General features: G+C 37.4%; 2 protein-coding genes and 1 pseudogene across 4 annotated transcripts in view; 2 read left to right on the top strand and 1 right to left on the bottom strand.

Moving 5' to 3' along the window:
- The window catches only part of LOC126210406 (speckle-type POZ protein-like), a 517,155-nt gene that overhangs the window by 389,767 nt on the left and 106,849 nt on the right, over positions 1-20,539 (top strand). The window lies entirely within an intron of this gene.
- Positions 9,075-14,296, bottom strand: LOC126210410 (tubulin alpha-1 chain-like; annotated as a pseudogene).
- Positions 15,382-20,539, top strand: part of LOC126210404 (speckle-type POZ protein-like) — a 711,709-nt gene continuing 706,551 nt past the window's right edge. For both annotated transcript variants that reach the window (XM_049939650.1, XM_049939646.1), the window contains exon 1: positions 15,382-15,487. The gene's annotated coding sequence lies outside the window, so the exon portion shown is untranslated. The remainder of the gene's footprint in view (positions 15,488-20,539) is intronic.

A 20,539-nucleotide genomic window follows, 5' to 3' on the forward strand; every position in this document is an offset into this window, starting at 1 on the left:
CAAGAGCTCAGATGGCAACCCAGTTCTAAGCAAAGAAGGGAAAGCAGAAAGGTGGAAGGAATATATAGAGGGTTTATACAAGGGCGATGTACTTGAGGACAATATTATGGAAATGGAAGAGGATGTAGATGAAGACGAAATGGGAGATAAGATACTGCGTGAAGAGTTTGACAGAGCACTGAAAGACCTGAGTCAAAACAAGGCCCCGGGAGTAGACAACATTCCATTAGAACTACTGATGGCCTCGGGAGAGCCAGTCATGACAAAACTCTACCATCTGGTGAGCACGATGTATGAGACAGGCGAAATACCCTCAGACTTCAAGAAGAATATAATAATTCCAATCCCAAAGAAAGCAGGTGTTGACAGATGTGAAAATTACCGAACTATCAGTTTAATAAGTCACAGCTGCAAAATACTAACGCGAAATCTTTACAGACGAATGGAAAATCTGGTAGAAGCCGACCTCGGGGAAGATCAGTTTGGATTCCGTAGAAATGTTGGAACACGTGAGGCAATACTGACCTTACAACTTATCTTGGAAGAAAGATTAAGAAAAGGAAAACCTACGTTTCTAGCATTTGTAGACTTAGAGAAAGCTTTTGACAATGTTGACTGGAATACTCTCTTTCAAATTCTGAAGGTGGCAGGGTTACAATACAGGGAGCGAAAGGCTATTTACAATTTGTACAGAAACCAGATGGCAGTTATAAGAGTCGAGGGACATGAAAGGGAAGCAGTGGTTGGGAAGGGAGTGAGACAGGGTTGTAGCCTCTCCCCGATGTTATTCAATCTGTATATTGAGCAAGCAGTAAAGGAAACAAAAGAAAAATTCGGAGTAGGTATTAAAATTCATGGAGAAGAAGTAAAAACTTTGAGGTTCGCCGATGACATTGTAATTCTGTCAGAGACAGCAAAGGACTTGGAAGAGCAGGTGAACGGAATGGACAGTGTCTTGAAAGGAGGATATAAGATGAACATCAACAAAAGCAAAACGAGGATAATGGAATGTAGTCGAATTAAGTCGGGTGATGCTGAGGGAATTAGATTAGGAAATGAGACACTTAAAGTAGTAAAGGAGTTTTGCTATTTGGGGAGCAAAATAACTGATGATGGTCGAAGTAGAGAGGATATAAAATGTAGACTGGCAATGGCAAGGAAAGCGTTTCTCAAGAAGAGAAATTTGTTAACATCGAATATAGATTTAGGTGTCAGGAAGTTGTTTCTGAAAGTATTTTTATGGAGTGTAGCCATGTATGGAAGTGAGACATGGACGATAACTAGTTTGGACAAGAAGAGAATAGAAGCTTTCGAAATGTGGTGCTACAGAAGAATGCTGAAGATAAGGTGGGTAGATCACGTAACTAATGAGGAGGTATTGAATAGGATTGAGGAGAAGAGAAGTTTGTGGCACAACTTGACTAGAAGAAGGGATCGGTTGGTAGGACATGTTTTGAGGCATCAAGGGATCACAAATTTAGCATTGGAGGGCAGCGTGGAGGGTAAAAATTGTAGAGGGAGACCAAGAAATCAATACACTAAGCAGATTCAGAAGGATGTACGTTGCAGTAGGTACTGGGAGATGAAGAAGCTTGCACAGGATAGAGTAGCATGGAGAGCTGCATCAAACCAGTCTCAGGACTGAAGACCACAACAACAACAGTTGTAACGGTTGTCACATTGCCCACTGCTCTACTGTTGAATAGGTATTGAGTGCACCTGCCTTGAGCAATACTTGGAATTTTGAATCCTAAACGTAATTAATGTTCAGTCATCCTGTCAGTGCCATATAAGAGGTAGTTTGACTCCATTACTTTTGCATCAAAATGACTCAATTTTATCACTGGCTGCAGCTCCACAAAAACTAATTTCTCGTTTGGATACAAGGATATTCTGGAACGTTCCAAAATTTCTACAGTTTACAGTCCATAAATGGTGTAGGGCAGAACGTGTGTCTTCATCTTTGTTCACGTGTTGTGTAACAAAAACGCTATCAGGAATAAGGCCTTTCACAAACCCATGGTGATCATCTGAGGCACCCATACATTTCAGTGACACTGCTGATAATACTAATCATTGGACAATAGGCTCAAAGACACACTGGATGCAAGCCCAAATTTACACTTAGCTATTGTTTCGGTTCCCAAAAAAGATCCATTTCAATTCAGCTGTCATGTATTCTATATTATGTTGTTGTTGTGGTCTTCAGTCCTGAGACTGGTTTGATGCAGCTCTCCATGCTACTCTATCCTGTGCTAGCTTCTTCATCTCCCAGTACCTACTGCAGCCTACATCCTTCTGAATCTGCTTAGTGTATGCATCTCAATCTGGCAAAAAACTGTTCAACAACTGCCCACCCGTAAAGCAAAAAAATTGAGAACCTCCACAAATTCACAATGAAAGTACAAACATGCCTTATACTCCGCCCCTATTAAAAATTATGGGGTTATGTAGTCAAGGACTGGAAAAATACTAGTAGCAATGTTCATGGTTAATCTGCAAGACATACAGTAATGTTTTTGAAAAGTAACAATGAAGTTAAGAACAAGCTAGAAATAGAAAACGAGCAGCAAGTATAAAATGTAACTGAGGAAGCAGCAGATCGAAATTTAGTGGCGTTCCTTCTAATTTACCAGAAACTTTTGTTCATATATTAAAATATTTTAAAATTTTCTTTTTAAATCTGTTATCTGCAAAGTTTGTGAATGTCTGCTTACAAGTATTATAAAAAATTAGTGCCAGTAAACAAACACTGGAATTTTTCAAATTCACTACTTTTCACTTAACATACAAATAACTCTACATGTAATTCCCATGATTACCATTAGTAGATTAGCTTTAGCCATAATCCGTATACTTTACAGAGGTATCCTCCAATGATTGCTTCTGTCAGTTAATGTGCAACTTCACTCATTTTAAATCTCTTAATGATCTTCACAATGAGCTTCCATATGATACTACTAATGTAACAGCAACAGCGTAAATGTACATATGCCTACTATTGCATACTGTTAACAGCAGCCATGGGAGGTACATATAAGGCTGCTTCCATAGAATTCCAATTTAGCAAATATTCCGCAGTGACATGAGCTGAATGAGGAAGCTTACAATCACAACCTTTTCTCAATTTGCACTCTTGATATAACACAACATTATCTGTACTTAAAGAGCATAAATCATTTTCATACGCATTTTATGATCAAGATTCACATTCACAAGTATTTCTTGTTCAACATTCACAAGTCTCATTGTGTTCGCCTGGCATTGTAGGTAATGATTGTGCTGTACAAGGAGATGTTATGTTTTATTATTGTAATGTTTGAGAGTAATAAAGAGTTTATTTTGTACATTATGTTTTTTGAATTTAAATAAAAACCTACACACTGATCTTGCCAAAAGCTGAGAAGTGATTCTTCTTCATGTTGTAGCTCTCAGAGGCACTCTGGGATGCGCACATTGTCTCTGGGCATCTGTGTTTTACGCAAGTACGGGGTCCCACAGGGTTCGGTCTTAGGTCCTTTACTGTTCTTGATATACATTAATGACTTACCATTCCACATTGATGAATATGCAAAGTTAGTTCATTTTGCTGATGATACAAGTATAGTAATAACATCCAAAAACCAAGAACTAAGTGATGTAATTGTAAATGATGTTTTTCACAAAATTATTCAGTGGTTCTCAGCAAACGGACTCTCTTTAAATTTTGATAAAACACAGTATATACAGTTCCGTACAGTAAATGGCACAACTCCAGTAATAAATAGAGACTTTGAACAGAAATCTGTAGCTAAGGGAGAATTTTCAAAAATTTTAAGTGTGTCCATTGATGAGAGGTTAAACTGGAAGCAATACATTGATGGTCTGCTGAAACGTCTGAGTTCAGCTACGTATGCTATTAGGGTTATTGCAAATTTTGGTGATAAGAATCTCAGTAAATTAGCTTACTATGCCTACTTTCATTCACTGCTTTCGTATGGCATTATATTCTGGGGTAATTCATCGTTGAGTAGAAAAATATTCATTGCTCGAAAACGTGTAATCAGAATAATTGCTGGAGCCCACCCACGGTCATCCTGCAGACATCTATTTAAGGATCTAGGGATCCTCACAGTATATATATTCACTTATGAAATTTGTTGTTAATAATCCAGCCCAGTTCAAAAGTAATAGCAGTGTGCATAGCTATAACACCAGGAGAAAGCAGGGTTAAATCTGACTTTGGCACAGAAAGGGGTAAATTATGCTGCCACAAAAGTCTTTGGTCACCTACCAAACAGCATCAAAAGCCTGACAGATAGCCAACTAACATTTAAAAATAAGTTAAAAGAATTTCTAGATGACAACTCCTCCTACTCATTGGCTGAATTTTTAGATATAAATTAAGGGGGGGGGGGGGGAATAAAAAAAATAAAAAAATAATCAGTGTCATGCAATATTTTGTGTAATGTAATATCTTGTACAGACATCTTTTATTAACCGGCACGTTCCACATCATTACGAAGTGTCGTATTCATGATCTATGGAACAAGTATTAATCTAATCTAATCGAGCACACACTCTCCACACTACCACTGAGACAATTCACATAATGGAGTGTAAGTATTACAAGACACATTATGCTGGAGACTAAAGCACAGCAAATGCATATGGATGAGTAGTGAGTGCCCTCAACTTTTTTTCCATTTGGCATTTGACAGCTACATTACATGGCCATGTGAACAATTCTGACACTACAAATTTAATACTAAACTCGACTGATCAGCTGAACCTGAATATCTTCAATAACAGATTTAAAATGTTGTTTTGGTTCACTTCTCAAATCTAGCTCCTTACCAAGGCTTTTAAGGCCCAAAGGATGTTTACTTGCCACCATGTCATCACCTGCCTTAGTGAAGCAGATGCAGTATGGAGAGCCATGTTAGCACACCACTGCTTACCAAAAAATCCTTGGCTGCACCAAGAACCTCACCCCCAAATCCTCCAAACAACAGACATCTACATCAGTACCTCAACTACAGATGCAGACACCCTTTTGAAGTTGGTTTCTCATTTTTGAATTGAGAAGTTTCACGCTAATTTTACTTTGTAAGCAACTGAAGACTATATAATTATTTTCTGAAACCATCATAATGTAACCCGTGCCTTAACAGATTTTACACAAAGTCCTCCACAATATTATCCACAAAATACTGAGAACAACTGATAGCATTTAGACACTGACCACCACAAGGCCACTGCCAGCCATAGCAGTGCCCCTCTCCTCAGGACATGAGCCCACCTGTGCACCATCCAACAATGCACATGCAAGTTAACATTAACACAAACACACCACTCCCTGTACAATATAGGTTTGCATTATCTAATCGTGACAGAGGCACAGTCTCAAATATACAGTCGCGACACACTCGCTGATTTTTTTTATACACCGCAACAACAGTGCCCCGAGCGGTGGAGAATCTACGCTGCTGAATACGGTATTCAGTATATGTAAACAGTATCGTTTATATTCATTTTTAACACGGTTTTGACGAAAGGCAGCGTATGTTGCGCAATCGATTGCAGTAATAATAGGAGGAAGACACCACATTTGTCATTCTTCAGGTTTCCTAAGGACCCTGAGAGGTATGAAACATCACATTAGACCGCTCTTTATTTATGATTTTTTTCTAAACTGTACCGAATTACTGCATTTGTTTCTCTTTTCAGGAGCAAGAAATGGTTAATAAATAGTAGAAGACAGGACCTGTTGCGAAAAGATGTCTCTTATTTGCTCAATAACGTGAAGTTTTGTGCTTTACGTTTCAAGTCAAACCAGTTCATGAGTGCGGAAAAGAAGACGTTATGGAATGCAATTCCCACGTTATTTGACAAGCCGAATAAGCCACAACTAGTGACGAAGAGAAAATTGCCATACAAACGTGAAAGTGTTACTGCAAAAACAATAAGACTGTCTCCTGACAGAAGAAACAGCTACCACAGGTGTTCCTACTCGAGACACACATAAAATAACAACGGAAGCTGCAATACAGACCATCTTTTGAAGATGAAATGCATAGATTACGTGAAATTATTTGCGTGTTGGAAAATCGTGTGAAGTGTAAAAACGTGCAAGTCATTAGACTTCGTACAAAACTACTACGTGACAAGGAAAGTGCCCATCGTAAGAGTAAACTGCAACCACAACGTCACAGGACAGAAGTACAAAAGCACAAGCTCATTTTAAAAAGTATTGGTTCCAAGTACTTGAAAAAGATGCTATCGATTTATTGATAAGCCAAATCAGTATACCACTGAATGGAAAACGTGGTATGAGATGGAAAGATGAAACAATTATTTGCACTTAATTTGTTGTAATATAGTACTCAGGCATACAGTTTTTTATCACACTGTTTTAGCCTTCCATCAGTATGTACCTTAAAAGGCATGTGGAAGATATACAATTAAATTGTGGGATAAATAACATATTTCATCTTTTAAAGCAGAAAGTGCAGCAGTTACCAGAAACTGATATAACTTAATTTGTCTATGGACGAGATGTCATCAATGGAAAATTTGATATATGACAGCTCTAGGGATCGTGTTATTGGATTTGAAGACATGGGTTTCATACGTACATCTGTGGTTGCCAATACTGCATTAGTTATAATGATTAATGGCATCTTCTCAAATTTTAAACAGCTATTAGTATATTATTTCTCCAAAGGACCAGTAGGAGCCACCCATCTGATGTGTATATTTTCTGAAGTTGTCAAACTCACAGCGATTGGTTTGGTTGTAAAAACGTGTGACTGACCAAGGCTCGAACTTTGTGGAGTGGAGGCAGACTGGGTATCACACCAGTTAATCCATGCTTAGTACACGAAGTGAGTAAGATCTCTTTTATGACACCACACACTTGATAAAAATCATATGTAATAATTTATTCAGGTATAACATTATCCGCACAACAGATGAAGGATGGGTTGGCACTGCTTCATGGAAGGACATTTGTCAGTTGCACATTGTGAAAGGAAGTACAAGTTGACCCCCAAGCTCACCAAAACAGCTGTCCAACTGCCAGCATTTTCAAAACGAGGTAAGCACTGCAGTTCGTGTGTTGAGTCAAATAGTAGCAGCAGGAATTGAGACACTTGTTACTTGTGGCACCACATCATCTGCTACTGCAGATTTTTACCGAAAAGTAAACGATATTTTTGACATATTTAATGCATATAGTGTTAAAGTGCCTGTATCCTTAAGGAACTGCATTACAAGTGCCTCAAGACATTTGGAAATATTAAAGACACAGAAGCTATGGATAGTCATGGAAATTTGTACAGACCTCAGAGGCAAACAGCACGAGATACGTGTGTGGTTATGTATTGAAGAAATTGCATACAATCCATGACTGTTAAAAATGTAGGACAGTACTTTTAGATGACAGCCAAGACTTAGATGTTAGACAAAGTTTGTCATTTTAAAAGCTATGAAGGCAACTTTGGAAGCCTATTTGTACAGAAGATGTCAAAGAATTTTTAACTTTTTGTGAGACTAAGATGACTTCTACTTTTGATGAATATGCTCATCATAAGTAATTGTGGTGCTTTCTTTGTGAACGTGATGGAAATCCCCAATTTTCCACCTGGGTGCAGTGCTGAAACCAAGCTGCTGTTAAGACTGTTTGTGAAGGTAATGCTCTTCTACTTAGTCTGTAGGAGCAAGAGATGAAATAAAGTGATGAAGTTCGCTCATTTTGGTTGGTAAAGTGTTAGGACTGACTCACTCACGTAATTTTCGTTAAATGTATCAATGGGATATAATAGAGTTTTAAAACAGTCATGCTTTTTATTGGGATAGCCTGACACCACAAAGAATAAGATGGAAATTGTACTTTTGGAAGCAGGCTTCCTGCAAAGCAGAACGTAATGAGAAGTGATGTGTCGCTTCATTTTTACACAAGGAAGAGCATCTATATACTTCATATGTGGGATATACAGTGTGTATTCTCTTACTTTCAGTGGAATAAGTGTGATTGTATGCTACTTCTTAATTATTTCTTCCAGAAAATGTTGCAGCTTATGTCACTGCATTCAATAGCTCGTGGTCTGTTTACTTATATTTCACGATCATTTACGACTCGCTGTTCTAACACCTGTGACGCAAAAATATACTAACTATTTTGTAAATAAAGTACAAAACGAATGAAAAAACAAACATTTTAATGTCGCATCTGCCGTCAGAGGAAGGCGAGCTTTCTGGCCGCTAGTGTCATTTGAACTGTCAAATGGTAACAACTTTCACAGCAGCGAGTGTCGCGACCGTATATATTAGACTGTGACAGAGGCATCTAGTAAATTTTAAGTATTTACACACAAAAACTTAATCCTTTTGTCAGAATACTACTCCATCCCAACTCACATTCTGAAAAAACTACAAACACCCAACTGATCATTAGTTCAAAATTTTACTCCATTAAAATAGTGAGGTTCTGCTACAAATTTCTCATTTGTACACCCACCTATCAGTTCAATCTGAAGTAACAAGCCATTATTGTGTGTCCCTGACCAATGTGCAACAATTAAGCATTTGCTTTTTTTTACAATAGTTAAAATTTTCTATCTCTCAGAAGCCATCAGAGGCAAAACACTTACCTGCCAGACAGTGGAAATCTTACAAACCTAAGAAAGCATTCTTTTCTGTCAGTGCCCTAAGTGTTCCATCTTTAGTACACCATACAGACTAAATGTGAGCTGAAGTCTATTCCAACACTACGTGGAGTATGAAAGAAATTTGTCCTTATATAGAAATTTACTAGTATACTGTTAAGATGTCCCATTTACAGCATCACTGAAGGTTGAAAGTTTAGTATACTCCCGAGAACGAGTTTTCATTAAGCTGAATAGTCATTCATTGCAATGGTTCCTTGTAATCAAACTCTACAAAAAATAATATGTCACCAACTCCCAGAATTGGTTAAGTTATCACACCAGAAGGCTATCAAGCATACCAGCAATACACAGTTTTAACAATTTGTCAATTTGTAGATTTAACTGCTAATTCACTCGGGATTTCTGAAATAACCATTACACAACTTATGCTAAAACAAATTTTATTACACAAAAAGTGGAATGAGCAAGTATCTTTCAACTGTAAAAAAATCTGAACATCAAATCACAACTTAAATGACGTCACAAACAAATCAGAAAATGGCATTTTCCATCTGTCAAACTTAGTACTCTTCAGCTCCTTCACCTTCTCCTTCAATAGAATCCATACCAACTTCTTCGTAATCCTTTTCAAGGGCAGCCAGATCTTCACGGGCTTTTGAGAACTCTCCTTCCTCCATACCCTCACCGACATACCAATGGACAAACGCTCTCTTGGCATACATCAAATCAAACTTGTGGTCAGGCCCCTGCAATTGCAGTTGTATTTGACAGCATGCAAACAGCACGCTGAACCTTTGCAAGATCACCACCAGGAACCACAGTAGGAGGTTGGTAATTTAGTCCCACCTGTAACAAGTAACAGAAAGGTTTAGTAAATACACACAATATTTTCGTTCTGCCCCATAAAACGTCAATTAGCAGCTAAATCACAGATAGTAATATAACCACACATACCTTGAAGCCAGTTGGACACCAATCCACAAACTGGATGGTTCGCTTTGTCTTAATTGTTGCAATGGCAGCATTTACATCCTTCGGCACAACATCTCCTCTGTACAGCATACAACATGCCATGTACTTTCCGTGTCTTGGATCACATTTCACCATCTGGTTGGCAGGTTCAAAACAAGCATTGGTTATTTCTGCCACAGAAAGTTGCTCATGGTAAGCCTTTTCTGCAGAGATTACAGGAGCATAAGTAACAAGTGGGAAATGGATACGAGGGTAGGACACCAAGTTGGTCTGGAATTCTGTGAAGTCCACATTAAGAGCTCCATCAAAGCGAAGAGATGCCGTGATTGAGGATACAATCTGGCCAATCAGCCTGTTCAGATTGGTGTAAGTCGGCCGTTCAATGTCCAAATTTAGGCGGCAAATGTCATAGATAGCTTCATTATCACACATGAAAGCACAGTCTGAATGTTCCAAAGTGGTGTGGGTGGTAAGGATGGAGTTGTATGGCTCCACAACTGCTGTTGAGACCTGAGAATTTAACACGATACTTTAGTTATAGAAAGCACACACAACTTCCAATATTTTAGGCAACATACAGGGTTTCACAAAACTAACGTACCTGAGGAGCTGGGTAAATAGCAAATTCCAGTTTGCTTTTTTTGCCATAATCCACAGACAGACGTTCCATCAAGAGTGAAGTAAAGCCTGAACCAGTACCACCCCCAAAGGAATGGAAGATCAGGAATCCCTGAAGCCCAGTACATTGGTCAGCAAGCTTGCGAATACGATCCAGCACAAGATCCACTATTTCCTTTCCAATTGTATAGTGATCACAGGCATAATTGTTTGCAGCATCTTCCTTGCCAGTAATCAGCTGCTCAGGGTGGAACAGTTGCCTGTAGGTACCAGTACGCACCTCATCTGCAATGGAAAAAATGAATTGCAGATGAGAAATTTGGAACACCACTGAAGCAATTTAAATGCATAAAACATAGATTAGAAACCATCGCACCATTTTTTACCAGCAGATACAACATACGCTGTCACCAACAACTAAATCTGCAAACCATTTCCAGTGACAACTGAAAGTGTACATTTTCATAATAGGCAACTACAAATACAAAAACGAATGAAGCGGCTGCTTAGTTTGCATGCCAGCCAAGCAGACTACAGGACAGGACACACATTAGGTTAATTCAGGAAAAACCATTAAGATCAATTCATTTACACTGTGCTGTAGAATACCAACTACCCCATGTCTTATGCTGTGACTGGGGGAACAGCTGCCACCTTGCTTATTTTCGTGGTTGCAGAGCTAAAATGCCATTGCATGGAATTAAAGAGGGACCAATAGGGTGAAGTGGGGTAAGTGTAACCATGGGGTTAGTGTAACCACGGCTTATGGTGCCTTAAAGCTGTATTTTTACCTCTGACCTATCACACATGTTAATTTACTACTTTCTTTGTTATATTTAACCATAAGTTGTCAAATCTGACAAATTGGTAATTAATTTTTGGAGTTGAATTGACGTCTACATTTTCACTCTGCGAGAGAGTGACATGCTCAGAATTTGGTGGTCTGTCATTCTCGCAGTTTTAAAGATAACTGCACAATTTTTTGGTTACAAACTAACTTTTGCATGATAATTTCAAATATGAGATTCGTTTTACTCTACTGATAAAGCTCTTGATATGCCAGGCATGGTTACACTTAGCCTAACTTTTTCCCATGCGGGGCAAGTGTAACCAATCGGCTGGGGCAAGTGTAACCGGGGGGGGGGGGGGGGGGGGGGGGGGGGGGGGAGGGGGGGGGGTTACACATGTGTGAAATCTACCTGGGACCATAAGTTAACTCATCACCAGAGACATCATCAAGGAGTAAAACTGAGCAAACGTGACTGTTCCAATCTCCTCAATGCTGTATGGAATGAAACACCATCTGAATTTGTGAAAAGTGGTTTTCAAAAAGCAGGAATATTCCCTTACAGTAGAGAAGTAATTGATAAAACTAAAGATGATCCCGAGGCATATAAAAGATATGTAGCTCATACCAAATCTTTGGCAGAAACAAAGTCTCTAACAGAAAGTACTCAGATTTTTGGGAAGCTTCCAGCTGAACAACCTCCAGAATTTTATAGGCCTACATCTACTGAGCCCCGTAGTTCTCTCAGTATCAGAGTTCTTTCTCAATCATTCCCAAGCTAACCAATGTTTCATTATGTTCTGGAACTTATGATTTGTCATTGGAAAGGTTATTATTGGAAACAGTCCAACAGTGTAGTCCCACTGGTAAAACAAAGAAGAAAAGTATTGCACCAGGAGCTGAAGTTATCACTTTTCAAGATGCCATCTATAAAGAAAAAGATTTTAAAGGAAACAAGAATAATAAGAAGAAAGCAAAAAAAAAAAAAAAGCATTATCGGCATACAAAAGGGGTTGGTAATGAAAAGTAAATCTTCCAAACAAAGTGCTGTTACTTTATCCAAAATGGCATCTCAGAATGTTGTGGAAAAAGAAATCCCCGACTGCGCACGTGGGTAACAAGAAAAAAGACTGGAAGTTTAATCAACAAGTGAAGAAAGTGAAACTGAAGGAGGCCTATCTTTAATAAGTAGTGATGAAGATAACACTGGATGATCTCAAGAAAGAAATGATAAGCTGTGAAGAAAAAGAGGCAAACTTTTTTGAAGCCAAAGATAAAATTACAGTTGGAAAAGTATGTTCTGGTAGCTTTTACAACAAAATGTAAGAAAGTTCATTTTATTGGCCAAGTTACCAAAATTATTGATTTAGGAGATCCAGAAGTGATTTTCCTCAGATCCAAAAATAAGAAAGCATGGCACCACATTCTATTGGCCTGATAGAAGAGATGAGATGCAAGTTTCCTCCTCTAATGTCATTTCAGTGCTGCCTTAGCCTACTTTTGGTCACAAGGGAGACCTGACATTTGGTGTTACATTTGATTCATACAGCATTCAGTGACTAAATAACAGTTAGGGCCTAAGTGTGAATATGATAAGTTGAATTAGGGCAGTTTAGCATTAAACACAAATTGCCAACAACTTTACTTCAATTACCGTGAAAAATAATAGAAAGTGAACTTATAAAGTGATTTTTTTCTTTTCTCTTGAGACTAGATATTTTATTATTTTTGTCAAATTGCCTACTAAAGAAAAAAATATTACTTTTGTAGAATTTAAACTAATAAATACCTGGCCTAAAACAAAAATAAATCTATGATGCATTCAGTTTCAGTGTTTTATGGTTTAGGCTAACACTTATTTTTTTTTAGTTTACCTAACAGTTTCTGTCTATTTCATAATATACAAAGAGGCGAGTGCAAAAAAGTTCATATCTTGAGTAAAATTTAAGGTATTTTAATAATTTAAAAATCCTCAAATTCAGTAAAAATTGGGTAATCAGGTCACTTACCCAAAGTCTCTTTTTACAATGCTCTGTGTGGGTACAAGAATGCGGGGTTACACTTGCCCCGAACCTTGGGGCAAGTGTAACCTCACAACACAAAATTTTGAAAACAATTATTTGACCGTATAATTTTTTCTTTCAGAAACAAAATGTATATTGTTTAAAAGTCAGTAAGTCAAACTTTAAGCATGAGAAATTTCAAAATCATATCTTCAATAACAATTTGGCAATTTGGTGTCAAAGTTGAACTATGCCAAAACGTGGCTACACTTACCCCACTTCACCCTACTATAAAATCAGGCATGGGTCTAAATACATAAACTCTGCAAAAACAGATGTTAGGGCATCGTCCAAAAGTTTCACTTCAAATGGAAGTATTTTTTGAGGTCTTGCATACTTAGAATTGCCTATAGGCTTCAGTTAACTAGTGAAGCCTTGGAGAACTATCTGGTGGGCGTATGGGTTTGTTTAATAACCCTAGAAGAAAATTACAACATCCAAAAACTATAGCACAGGGAATCCATAATTCACCAAGGAGTAGGAGAAATTTTGTTGAAATTTAAAACAATCCATAAACAAACGACACCATAATTCCCCATACCCAAGCCTCAAATTTTTACCACTGTCCACAGGTCATACTAAATGCACAAAAACAAATTTGGCAGAAAAAATAACACCAAAATACAGCAATAATAAATTATTAAAGGTGCATGCGCGACGTTCTTAACGGAACATACATAATAAAAGTATATACGCAACTTAAATGTGATCTAATTTATTTCAAACCTGAATAAAACGGAATTTGGGGTTTTTCTGGTAAAATAAATGAAAAACCAGTGAATATGATTGGATAAGATAACAATTTTGTACTTGCAAAAGGGGCAGGCTCCAATTCGTAATTAAATCTGCAAGCAGGGGGACAGTGCGTAGGATAGTAACACCCAGTATCCACCGGTTTCCGAACTCAGCAATACAAGAATATGCAGTTTCTTCTATTAAAACCAGTCTTTGACTGTTTGTTGTGCTAAACCAACGGAAAATGCTACGTCGGCGTATAATCTGTTTCTGTACTTACCAACAACAGTCGGTTCCAAGTCCACAAATACTGCGCGTGGCACATGCTTCCCAGCACCAGTTTCGCTAAAAAATGTATTGAAGCTGTCATCGCCCCCTCCAATAGTTTTGTCTGATGGCATCTGCCCATCGGGCTGAATGCCATGCTCCAAGCATTCACGCTGAAATACAGAAAACACTTATTAATGGCTTTACTTAGTCTTCATTCACATTAAGTAACTTCCTTCTTACAACTAAATTTTCTCCCCAGACAGTTCTACATCAATATTCCTACAGAACAGGAACATCAGCTATTCATCCACGGCTCAATGAAAATCATTCGACAAGTAAAACAAAGAATAACGCTTATCTCTCTCGAAAATAGTGGAATTACACATGAAATAAGTTACAACGTAAAGTGCACACATTGGCTCCATCAATCTCAAATGAAAAAAAGAAAATTGAAAATTTAATTTCGCTCAAGATCATTTATCTTCGCCCTGTAATAGAAACTGAAATGGAAATACATTTCACTTCACTTCACGAACTGGAGCTGGAAACGTGTCAAACATGGCGGTCGGCCGGCAAAGTGCCCCACCCAAATCTGTAACCTCAAATTGAGAAACCATAATGAAACTTCCATGCCTTATTTTAACACGAATGCCATTCTTGAATGGCTCTGAGTACTATGGGACTCAACTGCTGAGGTCATTAGTCCACTAGAACTTATAACTAGTTAAAACTAACTAACCTAAGGACATCACAAACATCCATGCCCGAGGCAGGATTCGAACCTGCAACCGTAGCGGCGTAGCGGTTCCAGACTGCAGCGCCTTCAACCGCACGGCCACTTCGGCCGGCGCCATTCTTGAACCTGGTTGTAATAAATGCATACAATCACCGGCGTTCTTACATACGAATAGTCTTAATTTCTAGTATATTTGACTACTGTGATTGAAATAACAATTTATGTGTTGCGTCAATTATGATAACATGTTAAATTAAACGTTAGCGTATTTTATATGTATGTTGTTGCAAGCGATGCGTCATTTAATTAAGACAATATATCAATTACGTATGAGACAATTTTTATTAATATTTTATTACCCCGCCCCCCCCCCCCCCCCCCACACACACACACACTGGCTTATTGCACCATTCACAGCACGAAATTTTCGGTACACCCCTAGTAAAATCAGTTTTAGCGACTTTATAGCGACTTTTGATGTTGAATCTAGCGACTCGGGTTTTTTAGAGTTAGCAACACTGCGTGCAGTTCGACTAAACGTCAAGTTTTGTTTACAAACAATGTGCCAGATGTTGCTGGCGTTAAGAAATTTACGAATAGAATATTTAAAGAAGTATTCCTGATTTCCATTTCAAAACACGTCGCTGTGAATATGGTGAGTATATGATAACTGTTGACTGAGCTGTATGCAACCTTTATCGTTGGACGTGACATTTTTTAGCAAACTCAAAACAAATTTGTCTCTAAAGTTAAGTTAGTAGGATAATCAATGCGTAACGTGTAACATGAAATTAAATCATAATGAGAGTTAGTTCGCACGAGAACAGCATATTAAATATGTGGTGTTTTCATATGAATTCGATTTAACATTAGTAGTCTTTTAAGGATTGTTATATTATTCCGTGCATTCGGAATTATTTATTAATTAGCTGATTACCCGGTTGCGTATTTGTCATATGTCATATAAGATCTGAAATGAAATGACATCTGCATTCGTGCAAAAATAAACTTAGAATATTGGATTTAGAGAAATGTTCGATACGAGTTCTAAAGCGGGCTACAGATCATACTTTTTTTTGACCTTTCTGCTTTCTCGTCCTTCTTCTTCTTCTTCTTCTTCCTTTTTTCCACATTAGGTGGCGTCACCAACAAAAAACAAAACTGGACATGTGCACCGAAAGGTAGCGTGACAGCCGTTTACATTACCTCACCAGCCAAAGTCAACGACGCTTATTGAACATGCCAGTTGACACGGAATGTGGGACATCCATAGGAAGCGTGTCAGTGGCTCCTACATACCCATATCCACCGTGAATGGAATTTTACTTAGTTATTCCTTGTAGAATAGAAACAAATATGCGCAAAATTTGAGCTAGTAAATAAATCCTGGTTTTATGAGGCTTTCAGTGGAGAGCTACAAGATTTATGGGATTTACAAAAGTTTTGGAAAACAAGTAGGCTGTTTAAAGTGGAATCTGGGGCACTTATGCAGTTTAGCAGGTACGGAAAAAATTTTTCATTTTTTTCCAAAATTTGATCGATTATAGTCAAATGTGATACGCTGATTACGAATACGATATTTATATTCGCCCCAGTCAATTATTTACATAAAAAAAATTGTTTTAAATTTTTTTAAAATTTTTTTTTTATTTTTCAATATTTTGTCGATTACAGTATACGTTCATTTTAACGGAACGGTAGGTACGTATTTTTACTAATTAGCCACAATCAAACGCCAGTGCAAAATTAACAAACTTTTAATAAACTCCCCCCACTGTATATTTACACATCTGTAGCGTAGCCCACTTGAGGTTAGGTTGGGAGTTTTTTTTTTGGAATGCGGCCGCGGCAGCGGCCGCCTATGATTCGAAAATATTGAACTGGTGATCATTCACCATATAACATCCATTTTCATTTAATGAGTTGATGATGAGAATATGCTGCTCATAATTTTAAACGAAAATAAGTAGAAATAAAAACAAAACGGATTAGTTTACAGCTTCGGGATACGCTAAGCAAAGGTTTAAACTAAGAAAAGGTTTAAACCCCGAAGCTGTAAACTAATCCGTTTTGTTTTTATTTCTACTTATTTTCGTTTAAAATTATGAGCAGCATATTCTCATCATCAACTCATTAAATGAAAATGGATGTTATATGGTGAATGATCACCAGTTCAATATTTTCGAATCATAGGCGGCCGCTGCCGCGGCCGCATTCCAAAAAAAAAAACCTCCCAACCTAACCTCAAGTGGGCTACGCTACAGATGTGTAAATATACAGTGGGGGGAGTTTATTAAAAGTTTGTTAATTTTGCACTGGCGTTTGATTGTGGCTAATTAGTAAAAATACGTACCTACCCTTCCGTTAAAATGAACGTATACTGTAATCGACAAAATATTGAAAAATAAAAAAATTTAAAACAATTTTTTTGATGTAAATAATTGACTGGGGCGAAAATAAATATCGTATTCGTAATCAGCGTATCACATTTGACTATAATCGATCAAATTTTGGAAAAAAATGAAAAATTTTTTCCGTACCTGCTAAACTGCATAAGTGCTGAATCTGGTGCTGAATGTATATAAATATACGTATGAGATACATACACACCTTTTTTGCTCAACACAGTTTTAACAGTTCAGTTTTATTAAGTTTCTACATATTTTGATTCAAAATTGGTAAATATTAACACCACCTATTTTTTTTATTTCTACTTATTAAGAGAGAGCAGGTGTTTTTCTACTGAAAATGTGTTTTCTTTTTTTTTTTGGAGGTGCTACAGATAAGGTTCAAATTATGAGCATGAAAATACTTCTGTCAAGCATTCCCAAAGTATTCATTAATCTTATGATTTACAGCTCTTACAAAAATTTTATTGTTGTTACACTTAACAGCCCATGTAAGACACTTCTAATCTAACTCATCTTACTCAAAGAAAGCTAAAAACCATAGTTTTTATGTTATCAGAAAAGACTTGTGAAGCCACAGCATGGTACTGACCAACATTTTGTAGCAGCTGTCAACATTTACTAATCTCAGTATGAAGAAACACATTTTTTTTATTTCAGCTCACTTTAGGTCATCATAACAAAAAAGAATATCATTACTGATTATTATAATTTTGCTGAAAAATGTATGTGGCTTAAAGCCATCAGATCCTGCAATCCGACCACAAATTTCACTTTATACCTGATTAATGTTGCTCTTTATGTAGGCTTTTGAATCTTGTTTTGAGACTTTCTGACAATTTTAGAGGAGAATGGCAAAGATTTGGGAAAGTACAGTTGATTCTTTCTGCTGTTTACATTTCTTTATCACCATGTTAAAACCTTTCAGGAGGATAACAGAGCAACAGGTTTATTGTGACTTCATCCTGACATATTGAACATAATTTTTGTTTTATTTATTAGTGCAGCTGCTCTTGTTTTATCAAAAGCAAATAAACCAATTTGATGCCCCCCCCCCTTTTTTTTTCTCTTCTTCATTTTTCGTAAGGGCTCAAACTGAGCAAGAAATAAGGCTTAATATTAGAAACAGATCATTGAATGTGTTTCATTGTCATAACCAGGATGTGATGTGGTATCAACAATCTTTGTTGATCAGGTTGGAATCTAGTTAGTGATACACCAGTTTCTTAAGCGATAAGAAAGGCCTGATGGTACTCTGAATTTTCCAAACAACCAGTTGTGTGAGATGATTATGTCAGTGCCCACATCTTGATTCATTTGTGTACACACCATAATTTTAAACACCCTTTGATACAACACCTTATGTTTACCTTCTAAACAAGGAAGTTGTACTTGTATTGTAGGCTCAACAACTAAACTGGCAAGGAAGAACTCAAAAGTTAATAATTTACGATTATAATTAGAAAAAAACCTATTTGTACAAATGTACTTTTTCACGTGCTAGCCATATCCACCCATAGCAGTTTCCAGACACATCTGGTGGCAGCATCAATAATTATCACCCTAACGATTAGACTGCCACTAAAAATTATAACACAGCATACGTCAGCCAGTGTGCATCTGGAATCAACAGTGCGTGAATGTGTTTCATTTTATACAAGTCATTTATTGTTGAATTGTAGTCTGTTCTCCTTTTTGGACATTTCCCATGTGTCATAATTTCATGAATATGATTAGATATCATAAATATTAAAAAAGCAGCAAAACCACAACATTACAGGACCTGAAAATTACAAATAGGTATAGAAACTTACATATGACAGTTTACAAATACACTGGTGTCCGAAATTAAAGCAACAAACCACTATTTCTCAATCTTGTGTCTAATTCATGTGATAAACATACAGATTGTCAACCTGCAGCTGTCACGAGGTGCTGTAGGCCCATACTTCTTATTGATGGATAATAATGCTCGACCTTATGGAGCACGGGTTGTTGATGTTTTCTTGGAAATGGAAAATATTGTATGCATGGTGTGGCCTGTTCACTCTTCGGTTTGAATCCTATAGAGCATGTCTGGGAAGCACTAGGGAGATAATTTGCGTCACATCAGAATTCACCAACCACTCTTCAAGAGAGAATGTGCATTATAGAGAATGTGCATTATTGCCTCAACGTGAGGCAGCATGCCCCCCATCATTGTCAGGCCTGTATTGGTGCCAGATGTGGTCACACCCCATACCGAGCACATTAACCAGTTTTGGGGATGTGTGTGCAAATCCGTTGAGCTGGAAAAAACAAAAAAAATATTTGTCTACCATTATGCATGTTGCAGTTGTTTACATTCTGCATCCTTTACATTGTTTCTACTCTACTGTCACTTGTTTATACTGTTTTGTGGCAAAATGAATGCAGCTGTGGAAAATTTCTGTCTGCTGCTCTAATTTTTTACACCAGTGTATTTGACTCTATAACTTTGAAGATCATTTTATAAATTTTATCCACAGAGTCTTCAAAGCAAACAAAACTTTTTTTAGTAAAGAAACACTCTTTCTAATCAACAAAAAAGTAAGAAAACAAGTGGTAATATTTAGTAGCATAGCATGAAAGTGCAAAGAAATTTGATAAATTAATTGCATGTTTACACTTTAACAACCTCTATAATACTCACAATAACTGCTGCAGTTTGGTAAAATTGATAACAACTAACTTATCTGCAAACATGCTAAATGGCTCTCAACGTGCTTTGCACCAAGAGTACTGAAGCCCCAAAATGGTTGAAAAATTGTCATGTTCAACTGTTCCTCAAATCTGACCTCACGTAGCATGAAAAAGCTGAATGTTATAGCCCTGAAATTAAAAAAAAAATGGTTGTGTAAAGAAAGAAATTCATCTGACCCAAATATACAGGGTGTACATAAAGTCTGGGAACACTTTGAATTATTTATTGCACAAGAACCAAAAATTGTACAGGTATCAGACATATGTCATTTTGAAGAGAAACCCTGAACGTTTTTTTCATGTATACCGCCACAGCATAGTTTAGTAAATCGCCGATAGTCAGCGCTAGTCACCAACATGGCGAGTTTAGGTGCGGAGCGAACTTTCTGTGTGTTGAGTTCGACAAAAACAGTATGGTTCAGCTGTTCAATGGATGTTTAGAACCAAATGTGGTAAGAAGCCACCAACAAGGAAGGCCATTCACCATTGGCACAACAAATTCATTAAGACGGGTTGCTTGTGCCCGGAAAAGAGAAGTGGACGTCCCAGTGTGAGTGAAGAGAATGTGGAGCGCACAT

This window comes from Schistocerca nitens, chromosome 10 (genome assembly GCF_023898315.1).
Source record: "Schistocerca nitens isolate TAMUIC-IGC-003100 chromosome 10, iqSchNite1.1, whole genome shotgun sequence".
NCBI lineage: Eukaryota > Metazoa > Arthropoda > Insecta > Orthoptera > Acrididae > Schistocerca > Schistocerca nitens.